Below are 26224 nucleotides of genomic sequence, written 5' to 3'. Positions count from 1 at the left end.
TACACCCTTTCCCTTGTGGTTTGGGAGCGGATTTCTTTGGACTTCCTGCTGGGTTAGCTTTAATGTGCCTTCTTTAATCCTGCGATGCACCAGCCTGCGAAGCGCCTAGCATTCTGCGGCGGGATGTTGTACATAGTTGTGTAGGCGGCAGAAGCGAGGATCTCTCCTTTCTTCCTCCGTGGGCTCTCTAGAAACCTGGTTGGGTTTAAAGATCCCGTCCGCTATTCATTTGTCTAGCAGCACATCCAGCTCCTTGTGAGTACATGGTAAGGGCTGGGGCGTATCATACTCCCTCCCCTTTGTTTTCCTTCTCCGCTCTCCAGTGGACACTACCATAGCCTGCGGGGCGTTCCTTTTATCTGAACTGGGTTTTACAGACTGAGCCGTCTTTCTAGCTTTCTACAATAGTTGTGCGAACTGGGAAATCTCTAGATTTTCCAGGATAACTCTGAATTCCCGAATCATGTTGGTCTTGCACATTTCTACCAGGGTCTTTTCTTCACAGTGGTCGTAGCAGTCAAGTGCTATATCCCTGAACCGCTTGATGTATTCCATCAAATCCTCGCCATTCCTTTGCTTGGTCGCTTGCAGGGTTGCGAGTGTTACTGTTTCCTCTCCGTGGAAGTACTTAGTGCAAAATACATCCACCATGTCATCCCAAGTTGGGATCGATCCTGGTTTTAAGCCAATGTACCAGGTGTATGCCCGATCACACAGTGACTTTGAAAATTCCCGCAGACATAAGTCTTCATCTACTGCATAAGGGCCAAGGGTATCAATAAATTTGCTCATGTGCTCTACTGCACTTCCTTTTATGCCATCGTACTGTGCAAAGGCCCTTGGCTCATACCTCTCGAGGTATGGTTTGCCAAGTACCTTTAGAGGGTAAGGAGGTCTTCGTGCGTAAAACCTCTCATTTAGTGTTCTGGCTCTCTTTTCCTCCAGGAGAGCCGCTACTTCAGCCATAGTAATGAAGCGCTATTCAGCGTTCTGTGGGACACCTCCTGCCAGTGTCTCCTCTCTGTCTACCGCATGATTTGAGTCATGTTGGCTGCCTTTTTCCTTTGTTTTGTCTGCTTTCAGTTGACGGATCTCTTCCATCATTTGTTGCTGCAAATGCTGCAGTGATTGCAATACTTCAATGAAAGTGTTAACATTGTCCACAGGGACTTTTGTCTGAGGCTGAGGATCAGCCCCCGTTCTATTGGCACCTTCCGTTTGGTTAAGTTGCTGTTGGTGAAGCGTTGTTGGCTTAGATTCTGCTTGCGAGGGTACGACACTCATATTCAGTGTCGTCCTGGACTTTGGTGGCATTGTTTGCGAGGGGATCTGTTTTCTTTTTTTCTTTTTTTCCCCTATCTGCTTCCCAACTCCCCAGCGGAGTCGCCAATTGTAAGGAGGTGGGCTGTGCTAGTGGTATTGGGCTGCCTCCTGCTGCACTAAGTCCAAGTTTTCTGGATAAGAGAGTTGAGACCGGCCCAAATTCAACTTAAATTGGTCCGGCTTGTGCGCAATCTAGGCCAAGTCTGCCAGGAACGTGTTCACGACAGGCGGAACTGTTTCAGACAAATTATGGCAGGCAGAGATAATAATAATAGAATAAACAGAAAATATCTAGTCACTTAAATGGGGAAATGACCAAATAGCCCTTAACATCAATTACAATAACAATGCTATTTGTTTTCTTTTTACGGAAGAGAAAGAAAAAAGAAATGACAGAGAAACATCAAACGTTTATAATCATGGGTCAATCGGAATACTGGAGGAATTCGACTGGAAATTCAATCCGCAGGAGTCGAACCACAAAGGGGAGAACGTCCCTCCTTAAAGCAGTCAATCTCTCAAGAATGAATCTTGCCATAGAGGTTAACAGCTCTGAGGGAAACAAGCCTGAGTGGTTTTCTGCGTAGGTGTTTTCGAGCTTTTTCCTACAGAGGGCCGAATTTCATGAGGAAGAAAAGGGATTAATCTACCGGTGCATGCCCACCTTTCTAACTCTCACTATTTCTTTCTTTCTTCTCACTATGTTTTCCTTTTCTATTTCTTTTAAGTTTTCTATTTCCTTCCCTAAGTTCCGTTCTGTGTCGTTTCCTGTTCACGGCAAGACCCTCCTTTTATAGTGCCTTCCGTGACCCGATTTTACTGTTTTAACCCTTAATTCCCTTTGTCTGGTCTGGGTGTACTGGCCGACCATCACTGTGCCGTCTGTGTGTTGCCCTCCCATCGCCAGACAAGGAAGAGTATTTTGTTTGCTAGTCTGCCGTGGCACCCTTTCTTGCCACGGTCTGGGTTATTTCTCTCTCCCTATCCCTCACGGCACGCACCTAATAGTTCCAACTCAGCTTGCCTCTTTTGGGTAGTAAGCCATCCCAGCAGGACACCTCCCCGAAAGAGCTTGAGCCGGAACTATAAAAATAGATTTTTCCCCTCTCCCCACCACCAAACCATGCCCTCTGATCCTCTGAACCCCCCGACCTCACCATGATCTGTATTGGCTAGGTATAGGCTGGTGGTGCCTGGGCCTTACGCGTGCCTTCATTCCATATGTGTCCAAAACTTGCCTGCTGCCCATTCGTCTGCCGTGGTCTGGAGGCTCACCGTCCGTGTTTTTTTAACTCTTATGTGGACTGTTCTTTGTTTTCCCGCTCCATTCAAGAGCTGGACTCTGTCTGATGATGGGCCTTACATTTGTTTGGCCCAGTCCTTGGTTTCCTTTATTTCTTGTAATGTCGTATTGTTATTCCTGCTGTAATAACTTAATCCTGCTGGGCCTCTTTTGGGCCAGCCGTTTATTCCTTCTCTCAATGGCTTGGCATGACCACTATTTTGCTTTTACCTATGGGCTCCTATGTCCCTTTGGGCTTTCCTTTGGGCATCTTTGGCCCATTTGCTTTCTTTGGGCTTCCTCGGCCCGTTTGCTAATTCCACACTCCCATGAGCTTTTTACTAACTTCATTGGGCTTCCTTGGTCTAATAACCTTATTCTCATCCTTGGGGTTTATGAGCCTGCCATAAATCCCTAACTTTCTTAGTTTGCATTACCTTGGGCCTGCGGCGACCCTTTCTTGCTTTTCTACCTCATACACTGCCCATGGGATGCTATTTCTTTCTTTCCGGGCTTCTTTGAGCCCACTTGTCTCTTCAAGACCCATTTGTTTATTTCTTGGGCCTATGATCCATTATTCCTACCGCTTGGGCCTAATGGTTTTGCTGTCTACTTTGTTAATTCTTTGTGGCCCTTGTTATTGGGCTTTCTTTCTCACAAATGGCTCTCAACAATTTTATAATAATTATATTATGTAATTATTTAAAGATAAATGTAAGATACTATAACGAAAACTGCTTTAAGCAGTAACCATTCAAGGGTGGCACAAATTAGATAAATCCATAAAATACAAGGCCTCCTCCGCTTTTGCAGGGGAAATTAAAACCAATAAAATCTCAACCCCTTTAATAACGGAAAATTATTTTGTACTCCCGGAGTATTATAAATGCGTACTCCCTCCTCTCACATGAATGATGGGTCCCCTCATGAATTTAATTAGTGGGACCCACCATTCATTTAAGAGGAGGGAGTACGCATTTATGGTACTCTGAAAGTACTTAATAATTTTCCTTTAATAACATCATCAAATCTTTTATTGAACTCCTAAACACATGCTCAAAGTTGTTTAATAGATTCCAGCAATAAAAACTACACAATAGTTTATTTGAATATTCGATGAGTGAGGGTTATAAATTGGGTTTAACAACTTCAAAATAACGAAAAACATTCCACTAGCACTTCTTAATATTTTCAACAAAAAAAAAAAAAAAAAAAAAAAAAAAAAAAAAAAAAACCTAAACTGATCCATATCCTATTGTAGTCTCTCAATGCTTTATATAAATTGCAATACCTGAAACTGACTTTTCAGCCAAATCATTTATTTATTTTTTGCCTTTGGAAACTTTTGTACAAAGTAAAAATATCTTTAGCAAATTATTTTCCAAAAGAAGAAAAGTGAACAAGCTAATAATGGGTGTTGCGTGAGTATGTTCTTTGGGCTGGGCCATAAATATAGGTGCTGTTGTTGGAAAGATGTAATGTTGTACTATGTCCTTGGAATGGGCGCTATATTATAATTCTGTTGGAACTTGGAAAGATGTCACATTGTAGTACGTATTGGGTTGGGCCATATAATGATGTTGGAAAGATGTAAATATATTATTTTAATCTTTTAGAAAACACTCATGAAAATGATAATCAAAGTGGTTGTTTAAACCTCTCAAAATTGAAACCACAATTTATATGATTTTTTATCAAATATAAAATGACTTTTTCATTAATAGGGTTTGTTAAATATGGATTAGAAAAACAATCCACTATTTGGAAATACTCAAGATGACGTTATTTCAAGATTTAAGTGATACTCTAGTTTATTCTTAAAAAAAAAGTAATAGTCTAGTGATAATAATATCTTTTATAGTATTTTATGCTTGTAATTTGAATTCATTTACTTATCTAAAATATTTCCTTTTGACATGTTTAGCACAACTCAACTTAGGGCTCCAAGAAGGCAAGAACACATTTCTAAAGGATTACTCAAAGGAACTAAACAAATCTACAAACTAGATGTTACTGCTAGTGTCTTGAAATTCCAAAATCATTTGGATATTTTTGTTCCACCCCCACCAACTCTCACCCATTTGATTGCTGCACGCAATTGACATCGTAGGAACCAATAATGCTACTAAATTCTTTGTGCGTCATTGCATGATAATGAAACTTTTGGTCACTTACATATAAATTGGATTTAAATCGGAAAAGCAGTAGATGCCTCATATACACACCACAAACACTATAGTCAAAGCCACAAGATATGGAATTAGGACTGTAATAGCTACTCTCTTAATGCTCTAAACCCATGACATGAAAAGTATTATATACTATTAGTATAAAAAGAGCACGTTGTGTTGCTTTGCTTTGAGTCTTTTGATAGGACTTTTAGACGGTTTGGTTTGGTGTGTCTTGGTTGGTTTAAGTCAGCAAGACTATACACTAATGATGTTTAAACGTGCAAAAGCCGTTAGAGAATGGGGCTGCTTACTAAGATTAGCCTCTCAATACTGCCCCAAAAGATATATCTAATTGCTGCTCTTGAGTGTTGAGTGTTCACTCTTGAGTCTTGACTAGAAAAGTAAGGATAGGGCGTGTCATCATTACTCATCACAAATCACAAATAAGGATAGGGTGTGTCATCATAACTTATCATCCCTAAGGGCCTTTCGTGGTTGTGGAAAAAGATCATTCATATTCATTGCATAAGATACTCCTTGGTAGTCCCTATATACTTATATGACAATTTTTAGGTGCGAGCTTCTATTATTCAACAATAAGTCAACATAACATTTGCAATTACTAACCATGTTACATGTAATTCTTCATTTCCATATGGGTAAGGGCATTCACGATCCCAATGACCCACTCCATTTTTCTTGCATGCTTGGTTTTTTGGGATGCGAAATGTGTTTGTTCCAAAAACTGTATGTCGAAGGATTTGTCGATAGTTTTGTAGCAATTGTTCTCCATTTGGTTGGTTTAGAATTGATAATAGTAAATATACTCCTTCATCATTTGATTTGCACAACAACGCAATTGCGAGTCCATACTTTGCATTTTTGTCTCCTTCTATGTTTGCTTGAAGAAGGATTTGTTTTCCCACTTTAGTTTGATCTTGTACAAAATATTTGTGAGCTTCGATCCAAAATAGTGCTTGTTTGTTTGCAGCCTTAAAGCGTTGATGAATGAGTTTTTCTTCATCGTTTTGAAGGAATAATGGATTTTGGAGTAATCCAGTTAGATTGATGTGGTGAAGAACTTTTTTCCTTTTGGTTAGCCAATTGAATCGCTTGTAGCTATTTTTAAAAAACGAAAAGACATATTAAGAAAATAATGCGTTAGAAAGAACGAACTGGTGACAAAACATGACAATAATCATATACTAAGAATTATACATGAACATTATTATCATCACAATCGCAATATTTGATTGATGAAGTTATAAATATTTTTTCTTTTAGAAATATAACAATGACCATAGAATTGCGTACTACTTCACAAAAAAGAGTTAGTAAAAAGAGAAAATTGAAAGTTGGGATATACGGATCAACATTGTAATGAGAAAGAATATATATATATATATATATATATATCAATAGATATATAGATATCCACATCACGCTGATTATGTAACATCATTCATGTCATGACTTTGCAGTACACCATCTATGTAACGCAGGAAACTTTAATGTGAAGGGCCATAGCCATAAAGAAAAACTTTGCATCTGTTCAGCCCCTAGGGAGTGTAAACATTATTTATTTTTTTTAATTGCAATATTTGATTGATGAAGCTATAAATATTTTTTGTTTTAAAAATATAACGATGACTATAGAATTGTGCACTACTTCATAGTAAAAAGTTAATAAAAAGAGAAAATTGAAACTTAGAATATATGGATCAACATTATAATGAGAAAGAAAAAAAAAAAAAATATATATATATATATATATATAGCTTCTAGGGAGTGTATAAATTTATACACTCCCTAGAGGCTGAACAGATGCAGGGTAAAAAGTGTATTTTAATGCTATTTTTGGTGTGTATTTTGTTGTTGTTGTTTTGTTCTATAATTTACAGTGTTTTGAGTGTTGTATGGATGAGTGATTGTTGAATTTATTTGCAATTATTTTTAATTATTTTTTTTGGGTTTTTTTTTAATAGAAGCCTTTCATATAATCTAAATCCTATAAATTATGTTTGACTGTTCAGTGTTCATTTGATTTTTTTTTTTTTAGCATATTTTATTTTTTTCGTTTTCCATTTTCTTTGGGGCTTTTCAAATTATCAAGTGGCTTTTGCCTTGCCAGCCATCGACTTTAAGTAAATAATCTAGTGGATGTATCTAATAACATAATGTTAAATCAAGTTGTATAGGATGTTAACTTTGTCTGATAGTGAAATGAAGGTTAGTTGGAACTTGGACACACTTGGATATTTTGGAGCAATGGGCAACCTATTTACAATTTTTGTGTCACAATTGATGATGCTACCATGGCTATATCACATGTTATAAGGTATTACGTCTAACCTCCTTAAAATTAAGGGAAATTTGCTATTTACCTGTCTGTAAACATAGTAATTTTACCATCTCTAATTTTTAAATTTTCTTTACCCTGGTCATGGTCCATGCTATGTTAAGACATCATATTCTTTCAAAACTTGCATTTTCAGGGTAGAGGAACATTTACCAAATACTTTAAGGCAGGCACTAATATATAAGGTACTATAAAAAATCTGAACCTTTTTCTTGCTTTTCCTTGCTTTTGGGTATTTTTTTTTTAACAACAAAGAGAAACTGGTTGTGGCCTCTATACATTATTCTACTACAGGCTCTGGGATTCTCAATGCCTTCTTTTGCAGCAAAGTAAATTACATCAAGTGGGGCTTTAGCATCATTTAAGATAGGATGCAATTTACTTCGTAATTGATAAAAGAATTAAAATTTAGCTTTCATCTGAAAATTATAAAAAGATAATAGAACATTGAACAATGAACATTACTTTTATTAATTACGGGCATAATGCATAACCTTATTATTGTCAATATTATAATAAAATTAAAAACATTATTTGTGATGCAGAGTCATCCCTTATTCAAAGGCCAATGCGTTGCTTTTGAGGAACTTCAAACTATACCTGCTCCCACATTTGGTATTTCAAGTTCAACTACTGCTCTCCATCAAAAAAAAAAAAAAGGTCAACTACTGCTTTCAGCTTCCTTGTGATCTATCTTCCTTTGTTTTCTTTCACTGACCAAGAAGGAATTGCTGAAGCAATCTGTTTTGGTATTGCACGAAAGATCATTGAATTATTGGGCTCTGCTACTTTCAAAGAGATTGGATCCACTGTTCAAGTTCTGTAAGGTTTCCATGTGCAAAAGCAAGTCACTTTGTAATTAAACTTAAATGAGTGAATTTCATGTAATAGGAGTAGCTATAGGTGGTGGCTGGTATTGATTTTATTAGTGGTTGTGCTTAGTTGGACACCAATTTGATTTTCCAAAATTTTTTTATTATTAATGAAGCAAAGTCTTTTATTTGACTTTTTTGGGACAATATGAAGATATAAAAGAACCTTGAAATAAGTTCATAAAGGGAAGAAAATATAAAAGTCCAATATCATTTGCGTCTTTGAAGTTTCTTCTTTTTTGATGACTTGTGTTTTGTAGCTTTTCGACGATTGATTAGATCTTGAAGGAACATGTTATCGTCGCTTGGTTTTGCATCTTCAACATTAGAGGCAGAACTCATTGATGGGATGGCACCATTATTGTGTTCTTGTTTTGATATTTTTTCATCATTATTTGTGCTTGTTAATGGTTTTGTATCCAGAACTTCAAATTTGTTTTTCTCAGAAGTTTGGTCTATGTTTTTCTTGACTTCATAATTCTCCAATGTTTCCTACACCAATGAATGTTTATTAAAGTACATGGTAGATATTTTTTTTGAATGAATTTGCAAATAAATGTAGAAGTAGAAAGCTTACTGTTGTGATATCACCATTTGTTTTTTTTTTTTTTTTTGGGTGGGTCAATTGGATCATTATTTGCACCTATGGATGGTTTTGTATCATGTAACGACCCCACCCCACCTGTGTAAATATTGTCCACTTTGGGGCCTTATACCCCTCATGGTTTTGTTCTCCCCTAAAGCAAATAGTAGTGGAGGAAAATGCCTCTACACATTAAAGGAAGGTCACTCCTTATAAGCACATCCCCATGTGCTTCCCTAGGCGTTGTGGGATTCCATGGATTGCAAGACCCCCTTTTGGGTCACTACAATCCACCCCCTTACGGGCACACGCATCTTCATGTGTGGGACCCACATTTTTGGCTAGGGCATGGCTTTGATACCATCTGTAACGACCCAAGGAAAAGCGCTAGCCACATCTGCGCTATACCTCAAAAGGACTAGTCACAATTAAGGCATCTTGTAGTTGTTAATAAAACCCAGATCTACCTAGTATATACTTGATGTGGGACTCATCACACACCCACACACATCACACAATCAATCAAATTGGGATATCACAATCTCCCTCACTTAAATCCCTAATGTCCTCGTTAGGGCCCACTTTGTGGGGTAGTGCCTCTGAGCCCACATAGGATTACTGGGCCGGCTCTGATACCATATGTAACGACCCAAGGAAAAGCGTTAGCCACATCTGCGCTATACCTCAAAAAGACTAGTCACAATTAAGACTCCTTACAGTTGTTAATAAAGCTCAGTTCAACCCAATAAATACCTGATGTGAGACTCATCACACACCCACACACATCACACAATCAATTAAATTGGGGCATCACAATCTCCCCCACTTAAATCCATAACGTCCTCGTTAGGGCCCACTTTGTGGGTAGTGTCTCTGAACCCATAACCCACAAGTCCCAAGATCAAAACCTGGCTCTGATACCATCTATAATGACCCCACCCCACCTATGTAGATATTATCTGCTTTGGGGCCTTATACCCCTCACGGTTTTGTTCTCCCCCAAAGCACACAGCAATGGAGGAAAATGCCACTACACATTAAAGGAAGGTCACTCTTTATAAACACATCCCTATGTGCTTCCCTAGGCGATGTGGGATTTCATGGATTGCAAAACCTCCTTTTGGGTCACTACAATCCACTCCCATACAGGCACATGCATCCTCACATGTGGGACCCACACTTTTGGCTAGGACATGGCTTTGATACCATCTGTAACAACCCAAGGAAAAGTGCTAATCACATCTGCGCTATACCTCAAAAAGACTAGTCACAATTGAGGCACCTTGTAGTTGTTAATAAAGCCCAGATCTACCCAGTAAATACTCGATGTGGGATTCATCACACACCCACACACATTACACAATCAATCAAATTAGGATATCAAATTGCGCTAGCTTGTAACTCGAGCGAGGGTTTCAAAGAGATGGAATAATGATTTGATTCACTTGGTAGGGTCAGTAAGCACAAGAACCTGGCTCTATCTATAATAACCCCGCCTCAATTGTGTAGATATTGTCCGCTTTGGAGCCCATACCCCTCACAGTTTTTTTCTCCCCCAAAGCACAAAACAGTGGGGGAAAAGGCCTCTACACATTGAAAGGAGATCATTCCTTATAAACACATTCCTATGTGCTTTCCTAGGTGATGTGGGATTCCATGGAATGCAAGACCCCCCATTTTGGATAACTACAATCCACCCCCCTTACGGGCACATGCGTCCTCGCGTGTGGGGCCCACACTTCCGACTAGGGCATGGCTCTGATACCATCTGTAACGATTCTACCCTACATGTGTAGATATTGTCCGCTTTGAGGCCTTATACCCCTCACAATTTTGTTCTCCCCCAAAGCACACAGCAGTGGAGGAAAAGGCTTCTACACATTGAAGGGAGGTCATTCCTTATAAACACATTCTCATGTGCTTCCCTAGGCGATGTGGAATTCCATGGAATGCAAGACCTCCCTTTTTGGGTCACTACATATCAAATACTTCGAATGTGTTTTTGTCAGAAGTCTGATCTGGAGTTTCCTTGATTTTATCATTTTACAGTGGTTCCTAAAAAACAATATGTAGTTTAAAACATAATATTTGGATTTGCAAATAGGCTTAAGTTTTTAATAGTTGACGGCTTACTGTTGTAATATGATCAAGTTTCATTGCCGTTTCGTCATTTGAAATGTTGTTAAACACCTTTTAAATTGTATATAATTCTCATCCTCCCTTCCAATTATAGTTGTTAAGCTTTAGTTGGAATACAAATGTTTTTCCAATGAGCTTCTCTATTTCATTTGGTAGGGTGGAATTTGCATTCATCTGATAAAATATTAAATGTTGTGAGAGACTGCGCCTCCGGCCTGTTTTTATAATGTTGGGCCAAACCCACGTGAATGGATGGAGTCGTGTTATTGCCTCTCAAAATGGAGGTTCGACTAGTTATATTTTCCCCTTTAGATTAAGGGTTTTACAATGGAGTCGTCACTTATTTAATTATTGGGATAAATAAGAAAAAACCAAAATTTAAAAATTCCTCATTTTATTAATTTTCAATTGAATTTACATTGGTCATAGGAAATTACATGGCTTTGGTCCTAGATACAATCTAAGATAAAGTACATAGCTTTGTTTCCTATTTATAATCTAGAAATTGAAAATTACAAGGATAAACATTGGTCTATCAACCTTTGATCTAAGTTCGGAGGCTATGTTACAAGGTGGGAAGATATTAGGCATCCACCTTACTCGGTGAAACCGGTCTTCTAAACTATGGTGGCCAACGTTCATATCATATCATCCAATATGTCAATCAATTTGCATGTTGAATTTAATGTGTGTGCATGTGATGAACTCTAATTCAATTTATTAAGCATTGCATTTGGAATAAAAAAAAATTCTAATGAATGTGTGTGTATGGTGATATCCTAGATTCAAGGATTTGAAAGAATTATGAAACATACATGTTTTTCATATTTTTGATCTGGATTTAAGATCAAAACTAGTACTTATGCATGAACATGTGATGAACAACTAAGAACATGTGAAGAACACATAAAAACATTCAAACATATTCAAGAAAATTTAAATAATTACTATCATGATTTAATCCTAAATTTTCATCATGGCAACACAAAAAACAAGTTAGGGAAAGAGATTATACCTTCATACAATATTCATACGGTGGAAGAGGAGACTCTTGGTAGAGGTCCTAAAGGTGGAGGAAAAGAAGAGTTAAGAGAGGAAGAGTGAGTCTTACTCAATACCTTGAGTCTCAGGAAGATCAAGATATGACAAGACTACTCAACTTCACTAGAACTCAAGAAAGGAGAAGAAAGAAGGTTTTTTGTGTCTTGGAATGAAGGAGGGGGGGTTATATAGTAATGGTAGAGGAAATATGAATGGAAGGCCATTTAATGAGAGTTAACAAAGAATCATGAACCTAGACCTCATTTTAGCCTTTGTGGAAATCTGATGCATTAAATGTGAAGATTGATGAGAGTGAGGAGTAAGCAAAGTTCAGTTTTCCCGTAGTTGTTGTAACAGCCTGTAGAGCCAATTTCGAAAAATCATATCTGACTCAATTCTGATCAGAATTGTCTCATTATTGTGCTCAAATTGAAACCCCAGATATCTAGTTTCTGGAAAAATTAACCTCATTCACAGATTCAAAATATTCTTAGAGATATCAATGAAATGGTGAGTAAAGGTCATTTGTTAGAAAATGGTTTCAGCACAATTAACATTAATAGGTCCCAAATTAGCTCCCAATTAACATTAAATGGCTCCAATCACTCCCATTTCAAACTTAATTGGTTCCAAATTTACTCTAATTAAAAGATAATTTTACAAATTACTCATTGAATAATTAATATTTAACTATCTAGTTAATTAGATGTGTGCAACCCTATCATAAAATGTAGTCTTAACCAATCAAATTATGACACTGTAGGAGGCAAAAGTTTGTCAAGCCAATTACAAAATGCCACATCAAAGTTTAGTGGCAAATTCGAAATTAATGTCATTAAATTAATTAAATTAGATAATGACATGTGTCATCCACATTGGCATATCAAAATTTGCCATGTGTCATTTGGCTCACAAGATAAAGATAAATTTTCTATTCAAAATTGGTAGATAATTATCTTTATTAAATAAATTAAATAGAGATAATTATTTATCTTTGCTCATTATTATCTTTATCAAAATATGATCTTTATCAAAATAGATAAATAGAGATAATTATCTCTAAGAAGAATTTGGACCAATCAAAAGTCTGCTACATACTTTCAAGCATATCAATTCATAGTGGAACTTATCCTCTGAAATCACTATAAATAAAGGACATCCCCACTCATTTTCAACACCAAGTTTTCAAGAGGCCTAAGCTCTGGAGAAATTCCGACTCAAGAAACTTTGAAGAACTTGAAGAATCTTTGCAGAACTTGAAGAACATTCGAAGGGCTTGAAGAACTTGAAGGACAATAAATCTCTAATAAGCTCAAAGCTAGAGATTTATTGTGAAGACCGATCAATCCATCTTCCAATTAAAGTCAAGAAGATTCTTGTTCGAGTCAAATTCAATGAAGATAGAATCAGAGAGTATTTTTTTTGTAAAAGAATTGAAATAGAGATTGTACTCATTATACGTCAATACAAATTTATATTTGCAAACCTATTTCTTTTCAATTGTTTGATTTTCTACAAATGAGAAAAATTGTGTTTACAGACACATCATCGATCTCAAATTGATTATACTTATAACCAATTGAAATCAATTGTTCATAATCACATATAGTCGGACTCAATTTGTGATAGTGCATTTCAACCATTAAAACTTGATTTGATGATAACTTTCAATCTGATAGTCTGATTAGGGCTCATGACTAGTCGATTACAACATCAAGATCATTTTGGTGAAATGAGATTAAAAATCTAATGACTAGAATCAAGATGCATATTTCCAAGGTAAAATTACCATTTTACCCTTCATGTGAGGTTAAATACGAGTTGCAAAATAGGGTGCCAACAAATGTAATTTTGTATATTCTTTTCAAATTAAATGAAAGATAATATATATTAATTGTATGGTCTTACAGTTTCATATTTGTTTGATAGTTCTCTTGCTGTTGTGTGAAGTAATTTTTCAGCTTCCTTGTCAAACAAAATAAATACAGCACGCTCTGTTCCATCATCAACGTTGAGTTGAATTCTATACTTGCATGTATAAATATATAATTTGTTTCATTTTTGTTTGATAAATATATATTTTTTTGTTTTATGTTTACATATATTGAATGATTCTAAAATTGGTAATTTATATTTTACTTGGAATTGGAAAATTAGAGTTACTTTTGCAATGGTTGCACCAAAAATCATTTTCAGATTTAACTTTTTTGTTGCACTTTGTGCATCCGATATAGTACCATCCAAAGTTTTTTTTTCAATATTTTCAATTGTTGCAAGGCAAGTGAAGACATTTTCCTACAATATAAAAAGGAAAAAAGAAATGTATTTAGTGTTAAGCTTATTGAGAACTAAATATATTATTGGTCTAACGTTATTGGGAAAAAATGTTGATTACCTGATCATCTGACGTCCATTCCAAGGATGTTATTTGCTTGATTGTTCTTCTATTTTGTGTGATTCTTTTTTCAACTAATATTTCTTGCTTGAATTGTAGAGGAATGCCTTCAATTTCAGTCTTTTCCACATTTCTTTGATGGTAGAAGATTTAAATCAAAACATAGCAGATAATTATTTGATATGAAGATTGTATTGTACTAAATAGAAGTATCAAGATTATTTTTAAAATAATAAATTAGAATAAAAGTTTGGTATGGAAAATCTAAATACCTATCAATCAATGTTGCAGTTTTAGGTATTTCTAAATTGATGTACACTTTTGTTGCACTTGTAGATGACAAATAGTGTTCCCCTGTATTTAATAAAAATATGTTAATTATGTAAAAGAAAAGATATGTTTAAAAGAAGTTATTACCTCTAAATGTTTTCACAATAGTAGATGTCACTATTATGACAAAGGGTCCTGGATTGTTGGTGTAAAAATTGTCCTCAATTTCATTTGATGTTGGTCCCCAGAGAGTAATTCTTATTTTGATTTCTCTATGGCAAACAAATATGTAAGTGATAAAGAGTTTGAAGTAGTATTATGCAATGAATCCATATGTACGTGCTAAAGCATACTCTAGATTTATGATATCTATATTTCTCATTGGGACTGTAGATCCTTGAACATGAGCATTTTCTAGTGGTCCAACACCAACTATTTTTCCAATGATGTCTGCAGCAAATAAAGATGATTAAGTAATTTGAAACATAATTATTTGAAAATAAATTTGACACTTTTTAGGCTACCTGTCAATTGTTTGTTATTGTCAAAGCGATCCACAATTGTTCGGTAATCAACAAAGTCAAATTTATGCTGAGAGATAGTAATTTCAGCCTCTTTTAGCTTCTCAATAACTGTTGTGCGTAGAAAGTTTATTTCCTTGTCTTTACTTATAGGCCGATAGCTATCTTTTTCCTTGTAAGTATCTACTTGAAAATTGGATAGTGAATATAATTGTCCTTCTCGTAGTTGTGCCTGAAACTTCTTAACATTGTTTTTTTGAATTGTTGCGTGTATTGTGTCATCCTGGTACTTAAAAAAGTAAATGAGACCTGAGATATTTCCAAATAAACCAAGGTAAAATAAAATAGTTTTTTTGGCTGTAAAATTATAGCACTATTATAATATACTTGAAACAATAATATTATCCAACTGAGATTCAAGCTACCTAAATATCAAAGAAAATTCATCTCAACATGAATGCCCCCTTCCCCAACCTTTCCAAATGAGAAAAAAAAGAAAAAGAAAAAGAAAAGGAATTTCAACTTTAGTAGCAAAATTTGGATCTACCAAACCTAGGTGTCTAAAAATTCCAAAAGTCTGACCTCAAATGAAAGAAACTCACAATCTTAATTCAAAATTTATTAATATTTATGTAAGGTGATAGATTTCTTTTTTTTTCCCCCTAAAAAAGTCAAGTCCAAAACTTGATTTAAATTAAAGCCATAAGCGTTAACTTTCATTCACTTCACTATATTGGGCTTCCATGCTCAATTTTATCGGTTTAATAAAATTTCTCCCGAATTCACCATATACTTGTATTTAGTCTAAAATACAATAGAAACTCACATACTTGACATCCAATGACTCCCTAAAATCCAGCCATACCCACTCTTAACAACCACTCAAACTCCAGTATACCACTATCAAACTACTTCCCTCAGTCATGGAATATAACCAATTGAGAGAGAAGAAAACTCACCTTTAAATCCCCTTGGAATGGATGAGACGTGCCACCAACACTTTATACTTCACTACCTCAAAGTCTTACATTCTTCCAATAAGCCACAACACATTAAAAAAATGAGACCTGAGATATTTCCAAATAAACCAAGGTAAAATAAAATAGTTTTTTTGGCAGTAAAATTATAGCACTATTGAAACGACATTCAGGCAATATCACAAACACATCAATGGCATGCCAAGAATGCTCATCTAATATAAACACAAACAAACGAAAAAAAAAAAAAAAAAAAAAAAAAAAAAAAAGGGTCTCATATTAATATAAATAGAGCATAAAAGTTTTGCGCCCAAAAAAAAAGAATTGAGATGTAGAGATACCTCAACCAAAGCAGGGAGGTTCTGTCACTATTTATAAACCGTGTGGAAAGGAATAAAGGGAGGAAGGAAATCAGATAGGCAGCCGTTACTGAGAAACAGTAGAGCAAGTAAGTGAGTAACTTTGAAACTCTCTGTTTTCTCACACAATACCTGAAGGCTTCAACGTTCCCCCCCCCCCCCCCCCCTCTACGTTACATACTTCAAACTCTCTCTCTACTCACGTTTCTATTTGGTCCGACAAAACGCTGAACGCTTCCCGCCTTTTTTTTTCTTTTCTTTTTTTTTCTTCTTCCAAACCGGCTTGAACGTGTTGACACCCTGTTTTGCAACCCGTATTTAACCTCACATGGAGGGTAAAAGGGTAATTTCACATTGGAAATATGCATCTTGATTCTGGTCATTAGATCCTTAATCTCATTTCACCAAAATGATCTTGATATTGTAACGATCAAATCGACTGGTCGTGAGCCCTAATCGGACCATTAGATTGAAAGTTACCATCAAATCAAGTTTTAATGGCTGAGGTGCACTATTACAAATTGAGTCCGACTATATGTGATTATGAATATAATCAATTTGAGATCGATGATGTGTCATAATTTGATTGGTTAGAACTACATTTTATGGTAGAGTCACACACACCTAATTAACTAGATAGTTAAACATTAATTATTCAATGAGTAATTTGTGCAATTATCTTTTAATTAGAGTAAATTTAGAACAAATTAAGTCTAAAATGGGAGTGATTGGAGCTATTTAGTGTTAATTGGGAGCTAATTTGGGGACCTATTAATGTTAATTGTGCTGAAACTATTTTTTAACAAATGACCTCTGCTCACCATTTCATCTATATCTCTCATAATATTTTGAATCTGTGAATGAGGTTAATTTTCCCAGAAACTAGACATCCGGGGCTTCAATTTGAGCATAAGAATGAGACGATTCCGATCAAAATTGAGGCAGATATGATTTTTCAAAGTTGACTTTACAAACTGTTACAGCAGTTACAGGAAAACCGAACTTTGCTTGCTCTTCACTCTCATCAATCTCCACATTTAATGCACCAGATTTCCCCAAAGGCTAAAGTGAGGTATAGGTTCATGATTTCTTGTCAACCCTCATTAAATGGCATTCTATTCATATTTCTTCCACCACTACTATATAAACTCCCCCTCTCCTTCATTCCAAAGACACAAAAAATCCCCATCTTTTCTCTTCTCTTGAGTTCTAGTGAAATTGAGTAGTCTTGCCATATCTTAATCTTCTTGAGACTCAAGGTATTGAGTGAGACTCACTCTCCCTCTCCTATCTCTTTTTTTCCTCCACCCTTAGGACCTCCATCAAGAATCCCCTCCTCCATTATATGGATCTTGCATGAAGGTATAATCTCCTTCCTTAACTGTTTGTTTATATTGCCATGATGAGAATTTAAGATTAAAGCATGATAATTCCCTTGAATATGTTTGAATGTTCTTATGTGTTCTTCACATGTTCTTAGTTGTTCATCACATGTTTATGCATATCACTAGATTTAATCTTAAATCCACATCAAAAATATGAAAAACATGTTAGTAATTCTTTCAAATCCTTGAATCTAGGCTATCACTATCTACACACATTCACTAGAGTTTATTTTTCAATCCAAATGCCATGCTTAATAAATTGAATTAGGGTTTATTACATGCACACACATTAAATTCAACATACAAATTGATTGACATATTGGATGATGTGATATGAATGTTGGCTACCATAGTCTAGAAAACCGGTTTCACCGGGCAAGGTGGGTGCCTAACACCTTCCCATCTTGTAACATAGCCTCCGAGTTTAGATCAAGAGTTAGTAGATCAAATACTTATCTATGTAATTTTTTATTTTTAGATTGTAATTAGGAAACAAAGCCATGTACTTTATCTTAAATTGTATCTAGGACCAAAGCCATGTAATTTTCCTATGATCAATGTAAATTCAATTTCAAATTAATAAAATGAGGAATTTTTCATTCATGGTTTTCTTATTTTTCCAATAATTAAATAAGTGGCGACTCCATTGTAAAACCCTTAATCTAAAGGGAGAAATATAACTAGTCGAACCTCCATTTTGAGAGGCAATAACACGACTCCACCCATTCGCGTGAGTTTGGCCCAACATCCTATAAAAAATGGGCCGGGGGTGCGGTCTCTCACAGAACGTTTGATATTTTTAATTTCTTTTTCCTTCAAGTTGAATTGAAAAGGCCTTGGGTCAGGCTTGATAGTGGAACTAAATAAATAAGAGGTGAGTTGGATTAATTATACAAATTTATTATAGGGTGATAGTGGGAATAAATAAATAAGTAGTGGGCTGCATTTATAGGGCTGAGATTTATAGGGCTAAAAATTGTAAAAACCATTTTAAAATTGAAGGAAAAATTATATATTTGTTTTAAAAAAAAATGATGTGGCAGCTGATATGTTGCAACGTGAAAGCAGTAGCATTAAACACTACGCTTCAGCTTTTAGTAATATATTGATTGACAATGATTTATTATGATTGGTAATTGAATGGTTGTATTGTGATAATTGAGATACTTGTTGCTAGGACTCAGCAAGAAAAGAGCTACTAGTTGAAAGTAATTTAAAGTACAGGTCATCAAGGAAACGACTGTTGGTTAGAGGCTTCAGAGGAAAAATGAAAATCATTGATGCAACAGTAAGTGTTAAGAAACAGTTCTTCTGGTACATTGATAATAGTTCACTTTCTTTTGTTCACCCAATTTTATTCAATTTTACATATTATCTAATAAAAACAATACAAAGAGTGAGATGTTTGAAGGTGACCTCCAATAGTGTTGCATGCATAAGAAAATGAAGCAGACCATATATACAATATAAGCGCTTCAATTCAACCACCAGAGTAACCCATCATTGGAGAGTCCCCAATGGCTTTTTATATGTGTACCATTTTGCAATGACGAGAAAAACTCCCAAATTCAGCACACTCAGCACGGCCAAGAGCCAAAAGAAGTAATCGACATGACCATAATTTAAATTGTCCGGTATCCATCCAAGCTTCCCATGCCTAGTACTCACTTTGGTAACAATGGTTACAAGTAGAGTGCTCAAGTAGTTCCCTAGTGCCACAGTGGTTAGTGAGAGAGCAGAGCACAAGCTCCTTGTGGCATCAGGTGCTTGCTCATAAAAAAACTCCAACTGCCCAATGAATGTGAAAACTTCTGCACACCCTATGAGGAAATACTGAGGAACTTGCCAGAAGATGGACATAGGAATGTGCTCAAGTGTATAGTAGTTGTGTTTTCTAACAGTCTTGAGTCTTTCAAGTTCCAAAATTGCTGCAGATACCATGGCAAAGATGGATATGATGAGGCCAATGCCCATCCTCTGGAGTTGAGTTAGGCCATTTTTGTGACCAGTGAATTTTCTAGCTACTGGGACAATGATTCGATCATAGACTGGGACCCAAAAAAGGACACTAAGTGTGTCGAATATTGAAAGAGATGCTGGTGGGATCTCGAAGTTAGAGGGACCAACGTGAATATCCATGGTGTTGCCTTGCAACACAAATAAAGTGCCCATCTGACCATAGACAGTGGCAAAGACGATACCCGTGGCCCATATAGGAAGCAATCGTATAATGGCTTTCAGCTCCTCAACTTGGGTAACTGTGCAAAGTCTCCATGGGTCTACTGCAACCTTTATGTAATCTGTTGGTACCTTCACGGCTGCCTTGTCAAAGAACCTAAAGAATACAATATTATGTAAGGATTCATATAAGTCAGGGAAATAGGGGATGCTATAAAAAATGAAAACAGAACCCACCCAAGAAATGGAAAAAAGACTGTCTTACATTTACACACAAGCATTATGGGGTATTCTAGTTTGATCTGTAATATGGACTTGAAATCCTTAAGTTTCGATTCTCACAGCAATGGGATTGTTGTTGGAATTTTGAAGCATTAACTGATTACATTCTAGACATTGAACTGGGGGATTCCTATACTTTTCTTTTTCCTTACTTTCTGTTTGCTTTTGAAGAGAGAATGAAAATTTACAGTTCTTCATTAAGAGATGTTACTTTATTCAGCTAAAGAATTAAGATTAGAAAAATCCCGACAAACTAGAGCGGCAGGCTGATTTTGCTCCTAAAGTACGCCAACCCTGTTGGATGGGAGGTCCTTACCCCAGGACAAAGCTATGAAGGTGAGGAAAACTGATTTCGAACTTCTTGCATATTGACTCTCATTGGTAAGCTAAGCTTTTTACTTTAGAAACATACTTGAAATCTTTTGTGCGCTCAAGCTTTCGGCTTCCTCTAATAGCAGATTCTGCATCAGCAGTCTCATACAAAACAACAGACTTGTCAGCAGGTACTTCAACCCGGTATTTTCTAATGGATGCTACCACCACCTGACACATTCGTGTCAGAGCGCTACCCCCAGGTTTCTGGTTCCTATACAACCTTGTACCTGAAAAGAAGCTCACTACAGCAATTGCCATGGTCACTGCTGGGATGGCAAAGCCCCATCCCCAACCTACATTGTCTTGTATCCAGACCAACAAGGAAGAAGCAATGAGAGCACCAACATTGATTGAAAAATAGAACCAATTGAAGAAAGACGATTTGTGTTTCTTCTCATCCTCATTGGAATCATCAAATTGATCAGCTCCATATCACGTAAAGTGCTGTAAAACACACTGCACTTTGTGTAACTGTTGCATGGCAATCTTCTTTTCCAGAACACGTTGGCTTTAGGCCGGGGACTGATGCTGACAGTGTCAAAAGTGTCATCCCCTAGGTAAAATTGAAAACGATTTCATCATTTAATGAGCAAGAAACTCGAAGATAAAATGCTCTGAAAACTTGGGTCAATTTTTTTGAGAATCTGAATTATATATGATTGTAAGCCTGGGTAGAGTTGATAAAAGAGGAATAGAATCCTCTCAATTTCAAATGAAACAGTGTACATGCAGCGTCATCAATTAAAATTTTAAATGACGAGGCATATATAAATCTATAGATTTGTAATATTAATTTGAACCATAAAATGAATCTATTTGAAAAAAGGGATATTGGAACTGAAATAGGGGAAGAAAAGATTTATTTATCTTTGTACTTTTTCCCTAGCAATTAGGATATGTTTCCTGATGAAGTGTAATTTCAAACTTGTCTATCAAGTAACACCGAAAGCAGAAATCATTCCTAATTTTAGATACCCCATAATGAATGCAGTGTTGAACTCAGTATGCACTTCACCATGATGACTCTTAAATACACATATAGGCTGCAAAGCTTAAGTTTCAAGCGAACCAGACTTACGAAAACATAGATAATGGAGAAAATGGCAATAGTCCAATATCTTCCAAGGTAGGAATCAGCAATGAATGCGCCGATCAATGGGGTGATGTAGCATGTTCCACCCCAATTCGAGACATCTTTAGAAGCAGTAGCACTGTGCTGATGTAGTTGATTCTTAAAGTAAAGCACCAGGTTGGCGCTCATCCCGTTGTATGCCAATCTTTCGCAACATTCATTTCCTGTTGATGAAAGTTTAAACTGAAGAGCATCTTATCCAAAGCATAACTAGATTTACTAGTAGTATAAGAAGATGGATTGTAAAATATATACCAAGAATAAAGGGACAGGCCTTCCAGGTTCCAGTTTTGCTTCTATCAGCTGGATTTCCATGGTGATCTACGGTCCCATCTTTCGTGTACTTTTCATCATCTTCTCCCATGGTTTTTCAGAAACTTATTGTGTTTGCTCACTCTTTTTAGGGGATTTACTCAAAAGCCAATCAACTCACAACTTGAGGTTGAGCTAATAGTGCACTAAATATGAACCACAAAGTACATTAATTAGAATAATTATTATGGCATACCAGACTTGTTGCATAATTGGAACAAATATCCTACGGAGTCGATTTCATGGTTCAGACTTTTGTATTTAGATCTAACAGTGTATACTGTCATGTCATTTAATAATTGAAATGATGTGGCACTGGATATCCCTTTAGTTTTGTAATATATCTAATCTGAACTATAAAATAAAGGACAAAGTTTCTCTCCAAACTAATTTAGAAAGAAATCTTTAAAACACCCACTAAAAAATTAACACATCTATATATTTTGAAAATATAATTGTTAGATTGCAAGTTCTTTATATTATTAACATGCATGTCAAATTTCATTCAAATTAAATGCTAATTATGATTTGATCCATAAATGAATTTTTTATGTGTAATTTATGACTATAAAAGTTTGAAATTTAAATATTTGATTGATGACATAGCTATTGATTCATTAATTGATTTTTTTGAAATTTTGCAAGGGTGAAGAATATTAATAAGAAAATGCAATCTAGTTGTGAATTTTTCAAAATTCACATCTAATAAGAAGAAAAAAGATATATATAATGAGAGTTTAAAGGGTTTCTCTCCAAACTTGTCCTAAAATAAATCCAATTCAAATGGAGCCTATTCTAAGTAGCTTTGCAAATTAACTGCTGGCAATTGGCACAGTGAAAAGCCATTATCATCCTGATTCATAGTCACACAGATGAACAGGAGGACAGAAGTAAGGGAAAGAAAGTTTAGAAGTTTTTAGAATTTAGTTCAGAATATTCTCTGCTTCCTTTGGGAATTATCAAGAAGCCCCAATCAATTGTCAAGATGGATCTTAGGCTACACACAGTCTAATATATATATTTACAGTACGTAAAAGCAATGAGATAAACTGTAGATGGGATTGGAAACTACCGTAAGAAAATCACAAACTAGACACAGAAATTATACATTTGGCTTTTTCTTGAATGAATGATATGTACCAATTCATGAAACCAAAGATTACCATTTACTAATTCAAATCTCCTCCTTCCACTCAAAAGACAAAACTCACTCATTAATAAAATGATATGAAAAAACTGGGATGTGGGGCAAAGCATCAAACCTGGTACTTCACAGTTCATCCTATGTACCCAGAAAGAAAAGCAGTAGATGACTCTTATACACACCACAGACTCTGTAGTCAGAGCCACAAGATATGGAATCTGGACTGTAATAGCTACTTTCTAATGGTCAAAACCCATGATATGAAAAGTAGTATATACCACTAGTATTAGAAAGATTACGTGGCTTTGCTTTGAATCTTATGACTATTAGAAAGATTACGTGGAGTTTTAGACGCCGGTTTGGTTTGGTGTGTCTTGGCGGCTAGTTTAAGTCAGCATGACCATGGGCTCACTAACGGCTTGTATGAGTGCAAAAGCTGTTAGAGATGGGTAATTATTGGATGCCCTCAGAGTGTCATAAAATGTATACTCCCTCATTCATATAATTGTGAATTTTACTAATTAAATTCATTATGAGATCCACAATTCATGTAAGGGTGGAGGAGTACGCATTTATTGTACTCTCGAAGTATTTAATAATTTTGCGTAAGGGAGTGGGGCTAATTGCTAATATCTAGTCTCTCATTACTGCCCAAAAGAAATCTAATTGCAGATGGACGACCGTTTTATTTGCTGCTCTTCAATGTTCACTCTTGAGTCTTGATTAGAAAAATAAGGATAGGGGTGTCATCAACTCATCGTCACTACTCATACAAATAAGGATGGATAGGGTGTTATCATAACCCATCATCACTAAGTGCTTTAGGTGGGTGTGGAAAGGGAGCACTTTTGAGTGGAATTGTGGTGTGTCTTTCTCTTAGAACCTCTTTCCTTTTTTCTTGTGTGTGTATTTGTTTATCAATATATATATGGGATAATTACAGTAAACCCACCTGAGGTTAGGCCCGTTTACACTAAGCCTACCCATGGTTCAAAACTTATCACTTTACCCACCTGAGGTGCCTTCCGTTAGGGATCTGTTACCCACCTCTCCGTTTGCCGTTAGAAAAACACATTTTTAAAGAAAAACAAACATAACAAAGATAAAAAAGTTAGGACTTTTTATTGCTTAAGAACTTGTTTGAGAACAAAACACAGGAATAGCACAGATCAAATGCTATTCCTGATTAAAAGTGATATCATTGAGCATTTGTTTTTTTATTTTTGTTTTTTTTTTATAGATCTCTCCAACTTTTATTCAAACCAAACCAAACCCAAAAAAAAAAAAAAAATTCCAAATCCCAGAAAACACAAGCCACAAATCCAGAAAAAAAATCATATCTCGCCGGAGCAATCTCGCGACAGCGAGATCGCGCCCGCGAGATCGCGACGTTGATCGCGATCTCATTACACTTCGCGAGATTGCGACATTGATCGTGATCTCGCGACGCTTCGCGAGATCGCGCCGTTGATCGCGATCTCGATCCGGCGCGATCTCGCGAAGGCGAGATCGCGATCAACGTCGCGATCTTGCAACAGCGCGCTCTCGCGTTCGCGAGATCTCGTGACGGCGCGCTCTCGTGTTCACAAGATCGCGCCGTCAATCGCGATCTCGATCCGGCACGATCTCGCGAAGGCGAGATCGCGTTCGCGAAATCGCGCCGTCGCGAGATCGCAACGTTGATCGCGATCTCGCCTTCGTGAGATCGCGCCGGCAAGATATGATTTTTTTCTGGATTTGTGGCTTGTGTTTTCTGGGATTTGGAATTTTTTTTTTTTTTGGGTTTGGTTTGGTTTGAATAAAAGTTGGAGAGATCTATAAAAAAAAAACAAAAATAAAAAAACAAATGCTCAATGATATCACTTTTAATCAGGAATGGCATTTGATATGTGCTATTCCTGTGTATTGTTCTCAAACAAGTTCTTAAGCAATAAAAAGTCCTAACTTTTTTATCTTTGTTATGTTTGTTTTTCTTTAAAAATGTGTTTTTCTAACGGCAAACGGAGAGATGGGTAACAGATCCCTAACGGAAGGCACCTCAGGTGGGCAAAGTGATAAGTTTTGAACCACGGGTAGGCATAGTGTAAATGGGCCTAACCTTAGGTGGATTTACTGTAATTATCCCTATATATATTTATCTTCATAGTATAAGCAACAATAAGCCAAAATAAAATTCGCAATTACCGACAAGATGATCAATTATGATTGGTATATGATAAAAATTGTGTTAATATTAGACCCGCATAAGTGATGTGTCAACAATAAATTTCCAACTTAACAAGTTGTGAAAAGGGTTGTTCCGGGCAATACATAGCAAAGCAAAGGGCTCCATTGTGAACTAGATCGGTTACCAAATGCAAGGAGCCGTGCTGAAGGTAAAGGCAGCAAGTTAAGAGTTGAAAGTAATCATAAAAAAAACTCAGCAAAAAAGAAGTAATCATCAAAAAAAAGTTAAAGAGTTGAAAGTTGGAAAGTCGGAATACGGAAACCAAGTTTGGCAAGGCAATGTTTTTAGTTTTTACATACACACACAAGTTAGAAGGGAAATCTATTTTTAATTTTTTATTTGCTTTGACTGAGAGTGAGACAGAACCATAACATTGAATGGATGAGTATAATTCTTTACCTTATTCACCTTATGCAATGTTAATGTTCATCCAACACACTGCACAAATAAACAAGAAGTTTCAACTTTCAAGGCCTTTTATGAAATCGGTTCTAATTGAAGCTTTAATTGGAAAAAGTGAGGAGGCTTTGCAGGGAATGGACAACTAGGGACGTTGAGTACATGAAAGTCCTCCAGCTCTGCATGTGTGCCTACCAGTAAGATCCGAACAGTTTCTTTTATAATAAATCGAATTTATTAATAGTAATTTGTAGATCCATTGTATAATAATTTCATTAACAACGCTGTCACTCATTTATAATAATAATAATATCATTATGCTTATTTCGCCGTGACGTTGGGTTCACCAATTCTGGTAGTATAGTTCCTATACATTAGCATCAACTAATACTATAATTTAAAAATTTTTGGATTCTTTCAGGTTATTATTTTTTGTTAAAGAAGAGTCATAGATATTATAAACAAGCAGTCTTGTGTGTATACTGTATAGTGTAATTC

General features: G+C 36.0%; 1 protein-coding gene and 1 pseudogene across 1 annotated transcript in view; both read right to left on the bottom strand.

Moving 5' to 3' along the window:
* LOC126727829 (protein NRT1/ PTR FAMILY 8.2-like) overlaps nucleotides 1-23298 on the bottom strand; it is an 80418-nt gene extending 57120 nt beyond the window's left edge. The window contains exon 1 of the mRNA XM_050433749.1: nucleotides 23219-23298. The gene's annotated coding sequence lies outside the window, so the exon portion shown is untranslated. The remainder of the gene's footprint in view (nucleotides 1-23218) is intronic.
* LOC126727856 (protein NRT1/ PTR FAMILY 8.2-like) lies at nucleotides 18971-23348 on the bottom strand (annotated as a pseudogene).
* Nucleotides 23349-26224: the final 2876 nt, after the last annotated feature.

The sequence above is a fragment of the Quercus robur genome, chromosome 1 (genome assembly GCF_932294415.1).
Source record: "Quercus robur chromosome 1, dhQueRobu3.1, whole genome shotgun sequence".
Classification (NCBI taxonomy): Eukaryota; Viridiplantae; Streptophyta; class Magnoliopsida; order Fagales; family Fagaceae; genus Quercus; species Quercus robur.
The sequence above is the reverse complement of the archived record's forward strand: the minus strand, read 5'-3'. Positions and strand labels throughout refer to the sequence as shown.